Raw genomic sequence first — 21,458 nt, forward strand, 5'->3', positions numbered from 1 at the left:
TGTTACACATTACTTTTAGTTTCAAACAGCGCATTTCACAGCAGCATTACAAATAAGATCAAATATACAGTGAAATTTACCATACTGAATTAAATAAGAGATTCACGTTGCAATATAAATGAAGCAAAGCATAGTCATATTTCCTAACATCCGAAAAACAAAAAAAAACAAAAATTGTAAACCATCAAACATGAGACAGATCACTATATATATATATATATATATATATATATAGTGTGAGGTTTTTCTTCCTCTTTTATATTGTAACAACTATAACGGCTTCTGATACCAAATGTAACAATTGTGTTACTAAATGTGACACTTCTGTCACTAAATGTAACTGGGTTTTCTCTATTGATGCTGTCAATTGTCAGGATGAGCATTCTAAAGCATTCTGTCAGGGTGAAAATATTAAATAAATTAACTTTTCTCTCTTAACAACATGTGGGCAGGGTGGGTTCTTCCTTGGCTCGGGTATGAGGTCGAATGAAACATCATTTTTACATAAGAATAACTTTTATTGAAGATTTGTACAACTGTATCTTACGGAATATTCTGGTTCGGAGAGCGGCAGCTGTGTCGTTTGTGAAGTCTTCTGCTGCGGCAGCGGCAGCGGCGGCGGCGGCGGCGGCGGCGGCGGCGTCTGATTACGCGTAGCGGTGTGTATCTCGTGTCGCCGTCTCGCCCAGCTGACGGGAGACGCGCAGCGCGAGGTGGCCGGTTTAATTATTGCGAGCGAAGTCGTGCATCGGATGATACCTTGGGTGTGGCGTCCCAGTGTTTCTCTTCTCTATGCGGCCGCGTGTGTTGTGCGTCGACCAGCGGAGCGGCGTGGCGGGGGAAGGCCAGTGTCCCGGACTCGAACCACGGACTCCCGCTTGCCAGTCTTCGGCTGTCAGGTCTTCATCCCAGCTCACAGGTGACTACTGATGTGAGGCCGTCTCCTTCCCGTCCTCACGAGTCACCCGGGTATGTAAAAACCAGACTTCAAATACCTTTTAACTTCTGTCTTCTGGCGCTACGGCGGCTGCTTGCTATTCCATTACAGCGGCGGACTTGGTTCGTCTGTGCATGATGCAGACTCTTCTTGCATGACGGTCTTCAGCACCGAAACTGACTGAAAACTACTGCTACTCTTCTTTCCTTCCTTCGTCTCTCGTCTTCGTCTTCGTCTCCGCCCCCGTCTCCGTCTTCGTCTGTCTCCGTCTTCGACTCCGTCTCCGGCTTCATCTGTCTGGCCCACTGCGTCTTGCGTATTTATTCACTTCAGTTTACTGGAGGTGAACGACTTCACGGTCATTGCCTCGTCTGTCACGTTGAAAAGCTTCTCGAAGAATCTTCTTAACGTCGGTCATTGGCTCTTGGGATGTAGGCGAGGGCCTTTGCTCACATACGACAACTGAGAAACACGTGAGCCGGTCGGGCGATGCCCTGACGGCTGAATCGACAGCGCCCGCTTATGTGGAAGTTGCTGACTTCATGGTCATTGTTTCTTCTGTTCTGTTTGCGAGTATGTAACTCTCTAAACTAAACCAAGTTTTTCATTTATATTCTAATTTCTAGTTCACTTTGATTTCACTAATTTATTTACTTAAGTACCACTCAACATTCCTCCACCCTTCGGAGAAATTCGCCCTCGAATTTACCACTCAACATTCCTCCACTCTTCACACGACAAAAGCACAAACAATGAAAACTCTCGACTTAGAAGATTACACACGCTTCACATTAAGTATGTTGAAAATACTTTATCACTTTACTAAAGCACTGTACGCTCATAAATCACATAGTTCACACATAAATGGTTGTAATAAGTGTAACAAATCTTTATGACAATGAATGAACAAAAATAGATTATTCACTTAGAAAGTAACATAGCAACACCTGTTTAATGTACCCTATACTAATGCAAAAATATCTATTCTACAGTATTGTTTATTTTAACATGAGACTGTTTAATAAAGAATGAAGTACAATAAACAAAATTAATACACTAGTGCTGAAAAGTAACTACTGAAGTACACCAGTTAAGAGTGTGGTATCCAGGTAACAGGGATTTGATGAAGTGGTATATTATTATTTGGCTTCTTTTTTCGTCTTAGATAAAAGAAAACTGTACAAAGTAGAAACACCAACACAAAGGTTCTAGATATACCCGTTCCTAGCATTATAATTTTAGCTTTGTGTTCACCTTTTAATTTTAAGACATGTTGCATCATAACATTGGCATCAATTTTGCCTTGCTGTGAGTTTATGAACATATCTAATGACTTCAGAAGGGAACTGTCAAGGGAGTCATTGAGGTAGGATAGGTTTTGTGTAGGAAATGCTTTGCATGGCATTTTCTGAAAAAAGGCAAACAACATGTTTATGAACCTACCAACCTAGTAAAAACGAAAACAAAGAAAAGAAGGAATACATTGTTAACTACAAGATCTACATGTTTCTACGATCAACTTTTCTTTCTTAAAAAATAAACCATTATCATTTATTAATTATTTACATTTGTACATTATCCACAGTCTACTAAGATTCCACTAGGACATTCGCACTCTTGATCGAAGATTGTATGGTGCCATGTCTGTATGTTGTGCTGGCGTGGCCACTCTTTTTCCTTTACGGGAACTTCCTCCACCCTTCGGAAAAGCAGACACTATTGTTGAAGGAATTACATCTGGAGCGCCCTTAAAAGGTTTTAAACGACTTGCATGGACAATAGTAGTTCGGGTGGGCAGTTGCAGTTTGACGTTGACTGGTGACGTGATCTCAATAATTTGATAAGGACCTCTGTAGTTTGTTACAAATTTCTTCGTTTTTCCTTTTGCAACGTAAGGAGTTGAAAGCATAACCCACTGACCGATTTTGTAATTTGGATATTTACCTTGGGTATTACCTAATCTTTCCTGTCGTTCCAAAGCCTTTGTATTAGATTTTTGAACCTTTTTCCATACATCCTTCATCATTCGACTGAAATCTCTTACTGTTTCTCCGACTTTTCCGTTTTTCTGCCTGATTACATCAAAAGGGGACGGCATTTTTCTCCCATAGACCACTTCATAAGGTGACATGCCAGTTGCTTCATGCGTTTTGGCGTTGTATACCGACACGATTATTGGTAAATACGTATCCCAATTAGAATGTTGTTCGTTAATATAATAACTAAGCATCTTGCCAATTGTCCGATGAACTCTTTCTGTGCGCCCGTTGCACTGAGGGTGTAACGGAGTTGTGCGTAATTTGCGTATTTTTAGTAAGTGGCAAAGCTGTTTCATTAGTTCAGACATAAAATTAGATCCCTGATCTGTGATAATAGCTTCAGGTACGCCAAATTTAAGTATCCAGTTGTTAACTAAAGCTTGGGCAACTGTATTTGCTTGCTGATCTGGGAGACTCACCATAGCTAGATAGCGTGAAAAGTGATCTATAATTGTAAGAACATACTTATTACCAGCAGGTGTTTTATGAAATGGCCCGTAGAGATCGATTCCGCAGATTTGAAATGGACATGAAGCTTCGGGGAGCCTCTTTAAGGGTATTTTTGAACGAGAAAGTTCAGCTCGTTGTGCGCACGCAATGCAATTACGAACGTACTGCGCAACATCCTGCTTTCTGGTTTGCCACCAAAATCGCTCTGCTACACGTCTTTCGGTTGTCCGCTGTCCACCGTGTCCTGCAAGGATATGATCGTGGGCCTCTTCCATTATTTCTTGTCTAAGGTGTTGGGGAACAACAATTCGCGGTCCAAGTTTTGTTTTACGGCATAATACACCATCTTCAAAGCAAAATTGTTTTTGAGTTGCGTATTTTTTGCATTCTGTATCCTCATCTTGTGCCTTTCTCCAGTCCTCAGTATCTCGGCCTGTTGCTTCCAAAAGTGCTATTTTCCGACTTAGACAATCTGCATTTGTGTGTTTTTTGCCTGGTTTATGGATAACTTCGAAATCCATTTCGGAAAGACATAGGGCCCAACGCGTGAGACGACTAGATGGATCCTTTAATCCAAGCAACCATTTTAAAGCTGCGTGGTCTGTAATAACCTGGAATTTCCTACCATACAAGTAGCATTTAAAGTATTTGATTCCATAAATAACACTTAACAATTCTTTCTCCGTTGTGGAATAATTTCTTTCTGCTGTTGTTAGTTGTCTCGAAGCGTAGGCTATGGGGTGTTCCGCGCCGTTAATATTCTGACCCAAAACAACTCCTACTGAATGACCACTTGCGTCACAGGATAAAATAAATTCTTTATTATAATCTGGGTAGGCTAATACTGGACTGTGTGTTAACTTATCTTTAAGGGTTTGAAATGCTGATTCACAATCTTCAGACCAATGAAATTTTGCACCATTTTTCAATAATTGGGTTAAGGGTCGGGCAATTTCAGCGAAATTTTGAACATATTTCCGGTAGTACGATGCGAGACCAATCAAACTTTGTACTTCCTTAACGCGTTGTGGTGTTGGGAAGTCCTTAACTGCCGAAATTAATCGAGGATCTGTTTTAATTCCTTTTTCACTAATGACATGCCCTAGGTATGTAACCTCTGTCAATGCAAAAGTACATTTTTCCATATTTAATGTTAATTTAGCTTTTCTAAGTCTCTGAAAAACATTACGCAGACGCACAGCATGTTCACTAATGTCTTTGGAAAATACAATAATATCGTCTAGATATACACAACATTGCTGAGTTTTGAGTCCTCGCAATACTCCATCGAGTAGTCTTTGAAAAGTTGCTGGTGCATTTTTCAAACCGAAAGGCATTCTTTTAAATTGCCAATGGCCTCCAGGGGTAGAAAATGCTGTTTTATGCCTATCTTCAGGAGCAACTTCCAATTGATGATATCCACTACGTAGATCGATTGTTGAAAAGTATTTACTGTTACCCAAACTGTCAATGATATCTGTAATGTTTGGAAGAGGATAAACATCTGAGATAGTTTGTTTGTTAAGGTGTCTGTAGTCACAACAAAATCTATATCGTTTCGTACCGTCGGGAGACTTCTTTGGAATAATCACGATATTTGAATTATAAGGCGAATCAGAATATTCTATAATTCCATCTTTTAGATGCTGTTCTAAAAATTCATCCAGTACTGGCTGTAAGTGATGCGCAACTCTATAAGGCTTCCTATAAACTGGGGGGCTATTTCCTGTTGGGATCCTATGCTGTGTGATATCTGTTGCTGGCAGTGGACCTTCTGCATTAAATAAATCTTGGAACTCAACTAAAACCGCTTCTATCGTGTCTCTATCATTTCCTTTCAAATGCTCAATCTTCTGGCGTAATGCGGTTTTATAGGCGTCTGGTTTCTGACCATCGTTAATATCTGACCAAATGAAATCTTCTTCTTCAAAAGTACTGACTGTAGCTACTAATATTCCCTTATGCAACTCTTTGTCCTCCACTCCGAAATTGTCAATATGTACCGGTACTTTTCTTTCTCCTTCAACGTCTTGAACCCGTACAACACTTCTACGTACAAAACAATGTGATACATCTAATTCCTCATTTTCCTCTAAAGGCTCTATTAGACACACTGTATCTGTAGGTACTTCGGGGTCAACGGTCATCCAGAAAAGTTTTCCTGAGCCAGACGGTATCTGATCCCGCGAATCAACCTTCAAGGACGTTGCACGCAGTATAGTTGATTTCGCCTTCCGGTTAGGGAAATCTTGCGGCAGAGGGCCCTTTGCAGCGGTGTCACCTAGCTGAAACACTATTCCGCTAAGTTCTACAGTTTGCTGTCTGAGGTCGATTTTAGCGTGATGTTTATTCAGGAAATCCAGTCCTAGGATCGCGTCGTACCCGTCAGTTACCTTTGTTACCACTTCTACATCTTCTTGAAATTGTACACCCTGAATAGAGAAAATCAGTGATGTACATCCTAATGACTTCACTGTACCTCCTCCTACTCCACTCAATCTATACCTTGGAGGGTCATATTTCTTTTCTCCAATACATTTATTACTCACTATTGATACGTTTGCACCTGTATCCACTAGTATCCTTGCCTCTTTATCCTGTATGGTAGCAGATAACCAGCATTCCGCCTTCACATTAGCCTTAATGGCATGAAATTTTATTGGGAACGCCTGGCGGCGGTTCCGACATTCCCGTTGGAGTTTAACTGATTTCTATTTCCAAACACTTTCTTAGACCTGCATTCCTTGAATGTGTGACCTATTCTTTGACAATTAGTGCATTGAGGTTGTCTGCAGTTTTTTGCTATATGTCCCTGTCGATCGCACCTAAAACATCGTACTCCTGCTGAAAATACATTTCGCTTCTCCTTGTATCTGGTGGCAATGTCTATTTCTTCGAAAGCTGTCGCCACAGATACAGCTTCTGCTAAATTTTTAGGAAACTCTGCCCTGACACGACGGGACGTTTCAGGAGGTAACCCACGTAAAAATGTATCCAGAGCTCTATTTTCTGCCTCTTGTAAAATAACTTTATTTGCTTCATCACTAGTTGTCAACTGATAGGTGTTAATATTAACTTTTCTAATCCTGTCTACAAAACTTTCTAACGACTCGTTTTGCCTCTGAGTGATAGTGTTTAATTGTTCCCTATAAAATCTACAGCTGTTCTGTTTTTGAAAACGTGTAAGCAATCCTTTCTTCAATTCCTCAAATGTTAGAGCATTCCTTAATTTTTCATGGTATAAGACGTGTGCTTTAGCCTCTCCTGTCAATCGTAACTTTGTCATTTGTAAGAGCTGTTCATCTGACCATGATCCTAACTTTGCAGCTGCTACTAAATCATCAAAAAAGGCTGTTAAGTCTTCGCCAGGTTTACCTGAAAAAGGAGTTACCAAGGCTGCTGCTGAGGAATCTAGGGTGGGAGGGATTGAACTGGTTTGCCTAACGTCACTCAACTGTTTAAATAATGCATTATTATCGTTTTTAAGCTGTGCTATTTGATTAACTAAGCTCTGAATAGCTTCCTCAGTAGAAACCGCTTGTGGTGCTGACTCTGACTTTGTACGATTTCGTGTCATCATTTTACAAACTATTAGTTACACAATATTACCACACTGAATTCAAAAGATGTTTAAATATTTTCGACAAATTATTAAAATTATGAGAGAGAATACACTTCTAAATAAAAAATATTACGACTGCTATGCAAACCTCTATCCTTTCACACATTAAACAATACTAACTGTGGACCTTTAGTGACTGTCATTCACACCTCATATTGAGCCAAGGGTTTTTTCTCTGACACCAAATGTAACAACTATAACGGCTTCTGATACCAAATGTAACAATTGTGTTACTAAATGTGACACTTCTGTCACTAGATGTAACTGGGTTTTCTCTATTGATGCTGTCAATTGTCAGGATGAGCATTCTAAAGCATTCTGTCAGGGTGAAAATATTAAATAAATTAACTTTTCTCTCTTAACAACATGTGGGCAGGGTGGGTTCTTCCTTGGCTCGGGTATGAGGTCGAATGAAACATCATTTTTACATAAGAATAACTTTTATTGAAGATTTGTACAACTGTATCTTACGGAATATTCTGGTTCGGAGAGCGGCAGCTGTGTCGTTTGTGAAGTCTTCTGCTGCGGCAGCGGCAGCGGCGGCGGCGGCGGCGGCGGCGGCGGCGTCTGATTACGCGTAGCGGTGTGTATCTCGTGTCGCCGTCTCGCCCAGCTGACGGGAGACGCGCAGCGCGAGGTGGCCGGTTTAATTATTGCGAGCGAAGTCGTGCATCGGATGATACCTTGGGTGTGGCGTCCCAGTGTTTCTCTTCTCTATGCGGCCGCGTGTGTTGTGCGTCGACCAGCGGAGCGGCGTGGCGGGGGAAGGCCAGTGTCCCGGACTCGAACCACGGACTCCCGCTTGCCAGTCTTCGGCTGTCAGGTCTTCATCCCAGCTCACAGGTGACTACTGATGTGAGGCCGTCTCCTTCCCGTCCTCACGAGTCACCCGGGTATGTAAAAACCAGACTTCAAATACCTTTTAACTTCTGTCTTCTGGCGCTACGGCGGCTGCTTGCTATTCCATTACAGCGGCGGACTTGGTTCGTCTGTGCATGATGCAGACTCTTCTTGCATGACGGTCTTCAGCACCGAAACTGACTGAAAACTACTGCTACTCTTCTTTCCTTCCTTCGTCTCTCGTCTTCGTCTTCGTCTCCGCCCCCGTCTCCGTCTTCGTCTGTCTCCGTCTTCGACTCCGTCTCCGGCTTCATCTGTCTGGCCCACTGCGTCTTGCGTATTTATTCACTTCAGTTTACTGGAGGTGAACGACTTCACGGTCATTGCCTCGTCTGTCACGTTGAAAAGCTTCTCGAAGAATCTTCTTAACGTCGGTCATTGGCTCTTGGGATGTAGGCGAGGGCCTTTGCTCACATACGACAACTGAGAAACACGTGAGCCGGTCGGGCGATGCCCTGACGGCTGAATCGACAGCGCCCGCTTATGTGGAAGTTGCTGACTTCATAGTCATTGTTTCTTCTGTTCTGCTGTTCGGCCCGCTGTTTGCGAGTATGTAACTCTCTAAACTAAACCAAGTTTTTCATTTATATTCTAATTTCTAGTTCACTTTGATTTCACTAATTTATTTACTTAAGTACCACTCAACAATATATATAAAAAGAGAATTATCTCCTGTATCTTCACAATTTATTGCTAAAATTATTTGCGTGGCCACAGTGCGCTTGGTTCATACCACTGCCGCTGGAACATATCCAACATATCCCTCCTATTTAGCAACGAAGTTCTTGCTGTATATGTAAATCTCGTTTGGTATTGTTGACTGAGAAGTCCCACGGTGGTAGTTTCAGCCATTAGTTTCATAACGTCCAACACTAAATTCCGTTTAAGCGGTGACTGAAACGCACGAACGCGGCCATAAATTTTCGCGTTTCGGTTTACCACGATTACACAACACAGGCACGACCACGCCACTACTGCCCAACCAATGACTGTTACAATTCAACTGCAACTATCGATATCGTTCTCGCATACTGGTCCTTGGGGATGTGAGAAAGCCGGCCGCGGTGGTCTAGCGGTTCAGGCGCTCAGTCCGGAACCGCGCGACTGCTACGGTCGCAGGTTCGAATCCTGCCTCGGGCAGGGATGTGTGTGATGTCCTTAGGTTAGTTAGGTTTAAGTAGTTCTAAGTTCTAGGGGACTGAAGACCACAGATGTTAAGTCCCATAGTGCTCAGAGCCATTTGATGTGAGAAACTTGTGTGGCAAGGGTATACTTTGAATGTTCCCGGCTGGGTCGGGGAATTTTCTTCGCCCATAGACTGGGTGTTGTGCTGTCCTCGTCATCATCCTATCATCCTCATCGAATGCAGGTCGCCGAAGGGGTGTCAACTTGAAAGACCGGCACCCGGCGAACGGCCTGCCCGACGGCGGACCCCAGCCATACGATTAAAATTAATAAATAAACTTGGAATGTAGCAGCGTGAATTGTTGCGCATACAGTTCATTGCTACGTTTGTGTTGTATGACGAGTATGAGGAAATAGATAGGGTGAAAGCTGGTGCCTGCACATAGCCTACTCCTCGCAAATAGCACCAACGGGCCTACCAAGACCAATGTCCCCAGACGACGGAAGGACCACTAACAACAGTGTCACATGTCTTTGCTTCATGAGACACTGTCCAGGACAGTGGTACAAAATATGGTGATCATGAATTTCAATATGTTTTCTGCCGTACTTTTGTCACGTGATACAATGTTGCTGTCGCAGGTAAGAAAATCTTGGTGGTATGTTCTATGGGACCACACTGCTGAGGTCATCGGTCTATAGGCTTACTCACTACTTAATCTAAATTAAACTAACTTACGATAAGGACAATACACACCTATGCCCAAGAAAGGACTAGAACCTCCGACGGGGGGAGCCGCGCGAATCGTGGCAAGGCGCCCTTGACCGAACGGCTACCCCGCGAACTTCCAAGGTAAGGCTAGTAGCCAAATATGTCCGTAGTAACTGTGATAATCGTGTAGTGAGTGAGACGAGCCACGCACCATTATACGGCTGGTGTTTTGTCCCTGGGAACGTGTGCCCGTCTGGGTGGAAACGATGGTCGTAGCGACCTTCTGCTAATTGAAGCATATTTCTTCCTTTTCCATGACTGAATTGGATTTTGACGTGGAGAGATGAATCTATCTTGTAAGTGACACTTTATGCAGAGAGGAGTTGGTGTTAGATTGATATTGTGCAACTTCACTAAATTTGTGAACTTCCCGTAGGTTAAATCCAACCAAGTGGATTTCATATCAGACGGCAGGTATTTCAGATGAACATATCTCTGAACTCTGCTCCAGCCTGTCAATGGATAACTGCTGCAAAGTGACTGTACTAGTGGACACTGAATTGATTGTTGGCATAAAAAATCTGTGGAACGGTGGCGATGTTCCTCGCCCATGTAACTTGCCATAATTAAATACAAATGCATGTAACTTGGTGGGAGTTCTGTTTGAGGCATAAATATTGGAGGAGTTTATATCGACTGGCCTGCAGGCATTGAACAATGTTTCACTTACAGATGTTTTAGTAGCTGATAAGAAACTGAAAATAGATCTGGCGTAAATAATACTGAAAAGTATTAGAGGATTTCGTCAACCTGAACCGCCTTCGGAAATAGATCCCATTATAGTCTGAACGAAGCTGGGCTCAAAAAAAGGTATTTCTTTCACTAACAGGGCTAATTTTTCTTGCAGGAATGAGGTGTACTTCTTGCCATTAAGATTTCCTTCGATGAAATTGGGGCCCATATTTCAACCATCAGAATACAACACCATACATTCACCGACCACGGTATTTAGTGTGCAACTTGCCGCAGCCAACATGGATTTTCAGTTGCCAAATAATGCATTTTATGCAAATTAACATTTCATGATTCGTGAATGTAGGCTCGTCAGTAAATAAAATCAACTTGATAAATGTGTCATCCCTCTGAATCTGAAGTTGAGCCCATCGGCAGAATTCAATGGGACGCATACAATCCGCACCAGTTAATTCTTGGTGGAGATTGATATGGTAAGGATGATATTTATGACGATGCAGAACACGAACAACACTACTCTGGCTGATGCCAGATTATCTTGCCATTTGAAGTGAACTAACACAAGGATCTCGAACCACAGTTGCAAGAGTACCAATTTCCGTTTCCTCGTTAGTAACTTTCCTTTGAAGGATATGTTTCCGATGCGTTAAAGATCCAGTTGTTCTCAGTGTATCATACACATATTTAGAAGTACGACGTGTAGGGTGAGTATGTTGAGGATATCTTTCAGCGTATAGGTCTCTAGCTCTCACTGAATTTCGTTGGCATTCTCCGTAAATGAGAAACATATCGAGTTTTTGTTCGAAGGAATACATGATTCACATTCGCTTGATTCGGCGATACTAGTCTTACCGTTCTTATTAGTGTTGTATTGCAAAACTGTCGAATGGTGTTTACATGTCAATGGCACGTGATATGGATACGCCGTATTCGGCGAATATTTACTATTTGCGCGATATACGAGAGAGAACTGTCAGAGCATGTGCCGAAGTGATAAGGAATACCACTCAGTCCATGATAAGAAGATTGGTTCAAATGGCACTGAGCACTTTGGGACTTAACTTCTGAGGTCATGAGTCCCCTAGAACTTAGAAGTACTTAAACCTAACTAAGCTAAGGACATCACAAACATCCATGCCCTAGGTAGGATTCGAACCTGCGACCGTAGCGGTCGCGCGGTTCCAGATTGTAGCGCCTAGAACCGCTCGGCCACTCCTGCTGACCGATAAGAAGATTGCAGCACTGCATTGATACCAATGGTCATCACTTTGAACACTTGTAAATGGACGTTCATGCCACCGTTTTGACCTTCGTCGATCTTCAAAGACTTTTCTATTACACACCATTCTTTTCGTCTGGATAGCCGCTATCAGAAAATAAGTACCAAACTATAGCATCACATTAAAAAAAAAAACAAAGTTGACCTTCATATCTCTGACGCGACCCCACCTAGCAACAAAAAACCAACGTCATATTATGGACCCCGTTGTCCCATTAAACATTTGTCCCACAAATTTTCAGTTACTATCATACTTTCGGAGTTATTCTAGGTAGCAATAGTTAGTGACTCACCCTGTATATCTTCTGAAGGTAAATTTTGTTTCACAATAAGCCAATGAATCTTGGCTACTCGCGGTTTGGCACAACAATATGGGGAGCTAAATCTGAGGGTATTTTTGCGACGTCTTCCATTGTTCACTACACGCTGAGCAGTCACTTACCGTTACCGCCATGGAACGACTTAGCCTCAGTATAGTCATGCGATGTGTTTTCCTCGCCCGACCGCCGCTGCGCCGATCGCACGTAAACATGGCACGTGCTTGCATTACAACCGCACCAGGTAGACTGTATGGAGGTTGCGTTCTTGCTGCTACTCAGCCACGGCATTGTAGAAGGTTGGCGAACGGCTGCTGACCCAGATATGCTGTTTGACTGAAGGAATTCCAGTTTTGACGATTACTGCCGACCGAGGGCTGGAACATAAATCCAGACTGCAGGAATCAAGCAAAAACGGTGGAGGGGATATGTGATTTACTTGTTCCTCCAGTCAGTGCTTTTGATCGTCCCAACTTTCGGTGGTGCTGTCTGCTGGGCAAATAGGAAGGAAAACTTGCATAATCATTTTGTGAATCTGAGGTTAATAATTAATATTGTGTTAGTATATAGTCGATGTAATGGTACAATGCACTTCAGAGTTCAACTGCGGTATAAACATTAACTCTGCCGCTAGTCATCAGGTGACTTGGGTCCGATGTCGTAAGATCGCCGTTTCTCAGCATTACATTTTTTTAAAAAAAGTAGTATGATTAGTATTGTGTGAATGATGAAACACGTGGTTATTACTGGAATTAAGGAAAACGTGGAAGGAAGGACCCACCAATGTAACCTTCTTTCCACACAGCCTGTTTATTTAACAATATATAACCATAAACTTTTTTTAGAAAATGAACAAAGCTTAGTACAACAGGTTGTTCATATTATAATGTATGACTGAGAAATGCAATTACAATCAAAGAACTGAACCGGTTACCATATGATTCTAACCACAAGGTCCCTCTTTTGTTTAACGGCAACCTGTGCCTTAGTACAATTCTTCCGGCTGTATTTACGACTAGGAGAGGATTCATTAGAACATTAACGTTCGGGTACAAACCAGAAAGGAAAGGCAATATAATAGTGGGACAAATCTTCAAACGACAGCTAGTGTCTTAGTACAATATTGCTGCTTATATTTAAGCCAAAGAGCCGACCGAGTGGGGTGGCGTACAAACCAGGTAGTAATGAGGGTAGGTAGACAATGACACAAATCACCACGAGGATTACAGAATGTACTCCTCTTTATCAGCAAGCAGTTCCACGGATCCATGGTGCGTCGCAGCGGTTACTGAGTGGTGCCGATGAAAGCCAGGTAGAAGAGCGCAGCCAGGCCACGAGCGGTCGTCCGACACGAATGTTGCCAACCAACCGACGGGATATCGGACTGCTGCTTGTAGTTGACGCTGACCCCGGTGAAGTACTCCTGTATCTTCGCTCTGAGCAGGCTCTCCTTGCACAGCTCGTGGCTTCGGCCGCTCGGACCTCGTGACCACCTCTTGTCGTGATGCTACCGACAATCTCCAAAGTTGGTGCCTCTTCCCGGGCCAGCGAATCCCGAACGTACACCGTCAAGCAAATACCTTCTATGGGCACAACCCACAGATACCAACTCTTCATCATAGATACTGGCTATTGGGCTCCAAGAGGGGTAGTCGATGCTACACCCGAGCCAGTGGCGCCAGACAGAACATTCTGCTAATTCAGTGGCGCCACGGCTCAAATGGAAACCTGAGACATTCTCTAAAGTTATGAAACACTTAAGTTTATTTGGTTTTCACTGCGCTTAATGTTTAACCCATGTAATTCCTGTATCATATATGACACCACAGTCGGTTTTGCTGTGCTTCGTTTTTATTTTATCTATAGTAAATTCATAAAATTTTCTAAATATGCGTCGAAGAACTTGCTGAAATATTGTTTTATGGAAAAGATGGGGCGATGGTGCGGGAATTGGGGGGGGGGGGGCTTGAGTTTGTGGGAGGGTGGACGCCTGGGAAGAAAGAAAGGAGGGAAGGAAGATTAGAGACACGGAGCATAAGCTCAGACTAATAACGGAAATCGACCGTGCCATTTTCAAGGAAAGATCCCAGAATTTTCCTGGAGCGGTTTAAGGAAATGAAGGAAAACCTATGTCTGGATGAGCAGACGCACATTTCAACCGTTGTCCTTCCGAATACGAGTCCATTGTGTTAACCACTTATCGATCCCGCTAGGTGGCAATACTGACGATTCAGTGAAGCACACAGGATGCCCTCGGCACAGCCCTTCTGATTTCGTCCGTGGTCACAGTGTTCCAAAGCAATCTGCCGCCATAGATTCTACTCCTTATGTGGTTCTCGCCATAGAATGGTGGATATACTGATGGAATAGAAAACAGAGCGAATCGTCACTAATTGTAAGTGTTGTGAGTCCCAGTGCAAAGTATAGAATAAGATGAAACTATAATGAGTAAGTTGATATGCAGTATATACAGGGTATCCTAGGAGAAATGGTGAATATTCATAAATATGACAAGAACGCTCGTTAAAAAGAAAAACCTTCATATGGACATGTACCCTAGTCCGAATGATTTGCGAGTAATATAATTTCACCTAATTTGTTTTTGGGCTAGTGGCTCGCACTTATGTGTCTTAGCCATCGCACCTCTTGCAAGTTTTACTCTAGCCCACCCCGTCTCGTTGCTTTCAATCTATTTGCACGGGATTTCTTTCTATCCATGACGTGTTGTGAGTGAAGTGAAGTAGTGGGAGGAATTGAGAGTGTATCAGAGGGATGCATCGCTTAACTGTGTTTGCACACGCCCTGGCTAAAATGCTACACATCTACTCTAATGAAGAATATGCAGAAATGGTGCATGTTTACGGTTTCTGCGATAGTTGTGCAACTACTGCTGTCGACGAATATCGTCGGTGATTTCCGACACGTTAATTCCCGATCATAGAGTATTTACCGGAGTTTTCAGCACAATGCAAGGAACAGGTGTTCTTCCAAGTTTCCAACTTTCTTCTGAACGTATAGATCAAAAGTCTGTGCAGGGATGGCAGCACATTGCTGAAATGATGCAGCGTAGTCGCACTACCAGCACACGGCGACTTTCTGCACGTGTCTTTGTGCTACGAACACATGTATGGCGAACATTGCATGCTTACTTAACCCTTGTTCCCATTTCACATACAGCGTGTCCATAACCTTCATTTAGGCTACAGTGCCAAACGACTTGAATTTTGTGACTGGTTTAATGACAATCATCATCTGATTTCGTTAGTGCCATTTACTGATGAAACCACGTTTACATGGAATGGAAACAACAACATAAATAACAATCATCAATGGTCGTAGGAAAGTCTATACACAACAATGGTTCAAATGGCTCTGAGCACTATGGGACTTAAAGTCTATGGTCATCAGTCCCCTGGAACTTAGAACTAGTTAAACCTAACTAACCTAAGGACAGCACACAACACCCAGTCATCACGAGGCAGAGAAAATCCCTGACCCCGCCGGGAATCGAACCCGGGAACCCGGGCGTGGGAAGCGAGAACGCTACCGCACGACCACGAGATGCGGACACACAACAATGGAAATCAATTTCTAAGTTCGTTTTACGATCAGTCATGCGGTAACATGTTGATAGTAGAGCGAATTACGGAACAGATTTACTTGCATTTGTTTGGAAAATTCGTTCGTTGTACAGCTAGAGGGCGTTGCTTTGACCACGCGAACTGGAACGTACTTTCAGTGTGACGGAGAACCTCCGAATTTCAGCGGACGTGTGAGAGAACATCTCAATCGCCCATACACTAATCGTTGGATCGGTCGTCATAGTACAATTAACTGACCCCCTAGACTGCCGGACACAACCCATTTAGATTTTTGTTTATGAGGGATGTAAAATCGAAAGATGAATATGAGTTATGAACTGTTTAGTCGCGTCATGGACACTACTGCCCTCATTACGGAGCGTGCAGTGGCACTTAGACAAGCAACGTAACATGTTCTCCCAAGTGTGTAAAAATGCATTGAAGCTGACCCTGGAAAATTGGAACATTTACTGTGAACTCTACAACTGCTCTAATGTGACGTGTATGATTAGCCTTAAAGGCAGATGTGTTAGAAATACGAATTTTTCAATTGATATTTTGCGATGTTTACTAACTGTTGTAGATGTGTGTATGTGTAAATGTGACAATGTATTGAGTAATAGATGAAATGAATAACAGTGCACATTAAATGTGTTCCATCTCAAGAACCATCCTCAATAGGACGTATGTCCATATGAAACTTTTTGCTTCCAGTGATCGTTCCTGTCGTATCCTTGAATGTTAACAGCTCATCTTGGGACACCCTTTGTAGTGCCTGAATAAAATCTTAATGAACTGTTTTTCCTGCTGGCCATTGAATTGGTGTCGATGGCTTATCAAAGCAAGCCAGTTTCATTAAGACAAATTTCCCTCTCTTAAAAGAGGCAGCAGTTTTCTAGTAAATGGCTCAACACTTGCGGCTTCTTCACTTAAATTTTTCAAACACACTTTTCTGTTAGAGTGCCGTGCTGATTTCAGTATCTGAACAGTGTTTACAGACTCAGGCATCATTTCACAAATAGATCTATGCTATATTCGAACAGGTCCGTTCATTATAATCCATCGTTAATCAATGATTAACCGTTCTTAATATTTGTTTCATTGCTTCTTCATCTACTTCAGTTTCCTTACAGTGTTACAAAATATCTCCATATGTCTTGCTTTATTTATTCCTGATCCCCAGGCAGTGCGTCATTTTGAGTTTTTAGTTGATCTGCGAATATCCATCTCCAACTTGTCACGTAGTTAATGAGGTTGTACTTTGATACAGTTTCTTCCATAATTAGTGATTTGACATTCCATTGCATCTTGCGCCCTTCCATGTGTTTCGTTTTATTCGTAGTTATTCAGCTTTATCCGCCTCCGTAGCTGAGTCGTCAGCGAGGCTGAATGCCATGCTGGGGGGCTCGGCTTCGATTGCTGCTACCTTTCCTTTCTTTCTTTGTTCTTTTCTGGGAATATGCACTTTGCCTCATGTGGCCAAATGAGAACCACTGGAAAGATTGGTAGCGGTTCCTAAGTCAAGAAACTCGGCAACGAGAGGGAGAGCCATTGGCAGTTGATGACACGGCGGTCCGTCGGGCCCCATAGGCCTGTCTAGGGCCAGAATGCAAAATTTTGGTCCATTCAAACCTCCCTGATCTACGGCACTTTTATGAGCTTTCTACATCTTCAGTGTTATAGAGCTTCTTAAAAATATTACAGCAAATTTAAGAGGTACTTCTAGTACCATTGGAATTTTAGCTTGCACATTCATCTAGTTTTTGCGTAGTTTTGGTTTCGCAAATAGTGACGACGATTCAACTGCTGTGGCAAACTTTATAACGCCCACATACACCTATGCGATGTTCTACATAAATTTTCCTACAGTTCGTCGTCGACGAGTAATGAAAAGATTTCACTCCGACTTCTAAAATAAATGGTTGTCTGGATTTTCAGTTTCATACTGACTACAGCGCTCAGCAATGTACTTCAAAATTGTATGTCTTTAATTTTTCTGAAACATAAACCTTGTCGAGACGACAACATGAAATCTGCCTAACCAAAGCGAGGTAACCTATCACTCATGCATCTTCGAGCTATAACAGTCCTGTCAATCATACAGCTCTCTGCAGTACGCAGAATGCGGTACTTAACTGTTGGAAATTCACTTTCAGTGTTGTAAAATGCATTGAGCAGTTTTGCCTGAAAAGACTTGCCACATTTCTTATTGAACGGGGTCTGGGTTCCGTCCCTCGGTTTCCAGGTACTGTGGAAATGAATATTGTTACATACTCTCTACAGTTCTGAAAGGTACACGACGCAGACCATTTGTCTGTACACAGCATCGTAACTGACGGCGGCTACGCAACCTATCTGTCCTACAATTCCTGTGGTACATTAAACACGAGCACGTTTTCCACCTCAAAATCAGCTGCAGCAGTTACTATTGGACTAAAAGTACCACCACGATACTTATGGTAAACTTGCTGCACTATTGGACGTTTCAGTGCAGTATGAAGCAATCAGACGAGCTACCGCTTACGTGATATGCTGTTCATTGTTCAGCTGTGCATATCTCACAAGCCCAGGAGTACGTTTGAGCTCACTGAAAAGCCTCTGTCGCATTTCAGTGTCTGTTAGATGACGATCAGTTTGGCTTTCGAAAACGTTATTGTGTCAGAGAGGCAGATGTTATGTTGCGTTGGATAATGGAAGCTATACTTAAAAAAAATCAAAAAACGTTCACAGGAGTTGTTGACCCGGAAAAAGCGCTCGACAATATAAAACGGCGCAAACTGTTCGACAATCTGAAAAAATTAGGAATTGGGTATAGAGAAATACTTACAGTATGCAATATCTACAAGAAGCAAGCCTGAATAATGAGAATGAGAGACGAAGAACGAACTGCTCGGTTTAAAATGGTGTAAGCCTGGGACGTAGTGTTCCACCATTACTGTTCACCCTATATATTACAGAAACAACAACAGAAATTAAAGAGAGATTCAGGAGAGCGATTAAAATTAAGGGTAAAAGGATATCATTAATAAGATTCCGCGAAGGCTTTCCTACTCCCAGTGAGAGTGAGGAACAATAGCAGGACGTGTTGAATAGAATGAATAGTTTAATGGGTACATAACATCAATTGAGAGTAAACCGATGAGAGAAAAGTAATGAGCTGTCTACTAATATCAAAATAGGTGACCACCATATAGACGAAGTGAAGGAATTCTGCTACCATGGAATGAATACAACCCATGACGGAGTGACGGAGGATATAAAAAGCAAATATTGTTGATGTTGGCAGTTAGTTGGAGTGATAAGGAAGCAGTAGATTCTCTGGAGAATATACGAAGAAAGATAAAGCGGGAAAACACAGACAAAAAGAAGAGACAGGATTATAGAACATGTTCTAGGACATTGGGGACCAGCATGCGTGGTACGAGGTGGAAGTGTATGGAGTAAAAACTGCGGGGGGAAGGCGGAGATTGAAAAACATCCAAAAAGTAATTGGGGACGTAGGATGAAAGAGTTTCTCTGAGAGGAAGGCATTGACGAAAGAGACGAATTCATGGCGGGCCGCAGTTTAGTAGTCGGACGAAGCCTATGGCGTACCACTTCTAACAGGACCATGCCTAGCATACCACTGTGCTGTCCAAATCAACTTGTGGGTTGATGACAGCTTCATAGCAGTTATTATCAAACGAGAAATGGAACTAGGATGAAACACCACTAGTAAACACAATAGCGGTTCGTCCTTTGTGATCGTCAGTCATTGCTAATAAAGGAGCTAATACCCTGATTTTCGTGTTTCATACACTCGGTTTTTATCTGTGGCTATGCCGGAGAAAAAACCATTCTATTCTACAAAGACACACAAATAACAACAACAAATATGAAAGGGAAACGAAAAAATGCCCGCAGGTTGCAATTTTGCAATTTCATCACCGTAAGAAATTGTTGAAGTTAGAATTCTAATAACAGTTATAAATCACAAATTTTTACGAGGTTTTCGTAAAGCGTCGCCTTTTACAGAGGTTCTGTGTGCTTGATCAGAGCTGATAACTTTTGAACACATTATTACTGAGTGTACGTGTAGAGCTACAGCCACGGACTCGGAAGGTATAACTAGAGCAAACACCACATATAAACTACTATAACCTTAGTACTGTAGACCTAAGTTTTCCACAGTGAAAAGATAAAAAATAAAGTTAATTGTACTGGAAAAAAAGTTGGCAGATGCCCAAAACGTGTAGTGCAAAATCACGTAAGTGAATAAAGCTCTCAGAGGATGGAAGGGAGCTCAGCGCTTAACGTCCCATAGCTGATGTCGCCACTGAGGGAGGGAGATAGCGCCGTGGTTAGCACACTGGACTCAGGTTGTGGAAGATGATGATTCAAATCCGTGTCCGCCATTCCTGATGTAGATTTCCGAGATTTGCCTAAAGCGCTTAACGCAAATTCTGGGATGGTTTCTTTGAGGGCACGGTCGTTGTCCCTCCATACCTTTCCTCAATCCGAGATTGTGCTCCTTCTCTAATGACATCGTTATCGACGGGACGTTAAGCACTAGTCTTCCTTCTTTCCTTCCTATGTGGTCAACAGAGACGGCACCCAAGTCCGGATCGGAGGAAGATAGGGAAAGAACTCGGACGCGACCTTTTAGAAGGAACTATTTCGTATTTAGTCACTATGTTTTGGGAACCAACAAAAAACTGAAATCTGTCTGGTCGAGAGGGGATAGAACCCATTTCCCCCCGAATACGAGACCATCGCTCAACCACTCTGCCGCCGCTCTCGGTAAAACTGCCGAAACCCGTATACTTGGTGGTATCAACAGGAATAGGTACATTGCAGTAAATATAGCTTTTTGTACGCTTTCCCGTGCATTTCTACGTAGACCAAAGCCCAAATTTCTAAATAAAACAAGAAAATATACAAGCATGCACACACATACACACACACACACACATACACACACAAGCGCAAGTGCGCGATCAGCACACAACTGTATGACGGACAATATCTTTATTACAAGACAAGAAACACCTTACTTACAGGAAGATCTATGCTGTTGTTGAAGAAGTTCTAAGCAGTAACACAGCGAGTTCTTGTACAGAAATGCAACTGAGAACACTCGCCTTACGGCGTTCCTCGTTTCTGGACGATCGTTACAAGCAGCAACGTAGATCAATTCATTACTTGAATATGGATGGCTTCGGAGAGCTCGTATAAAGCAACCTGTCGGTAGCCTATTATCTCGAAAGAGATTTTATAGCTCCTTGACGGCGCGGTAGAGGAGTGGATGTTCAACAAGTAGTTTCGGAGAATGCCGTCTGAACACGCAAATCCACCGAGAACCACTTTCGTCTACTCAGGAAGGCAATAAATTTGAAGCCGGCTTTAATACGCCTCTCCCTTTCCTGGAGCGTTGGCAAGGTTGAAAACGAGCGTATATAGAGGCACAAAACTGCGCTTAGTGGAACAATAGAAACAGATGGCGCAATCCGCTAATCACGCTCGTGCAAATGTCTTGATCCACAGGCGAATCCTCACTTTAGGTAAATTGCGTAACCGTGAGGTCGAGCAGACCATACCTTCCCATCCTCTTAGATAACAGCGTTCTCAGATTAAATGTTATATAGACAGCTGACGAATCTATTATCGCATGTGGTGCTTTTACGTTAGACAATAACTTCAATTGCTCGTTACAGTATAGGGTAATCCACATGTCTAATTCTTGTTTATTAATTCCTGCCTTCGT

This window comes from Schistocerca nitens, chromosome 1 (assembly GCF_023898315.1).
Source record: "Schistocerca nitens isolate TAMUIC-IGC-003100 chromosome 1, iqSchNite1.1, whole genome shotgun sequence".
Lineage (NCBI taxonomy): Eukaryota > Metazoa > Arthropoda > Insecta > Orthoptera > Acrididae > Schistocerca > Schistocerca nitens.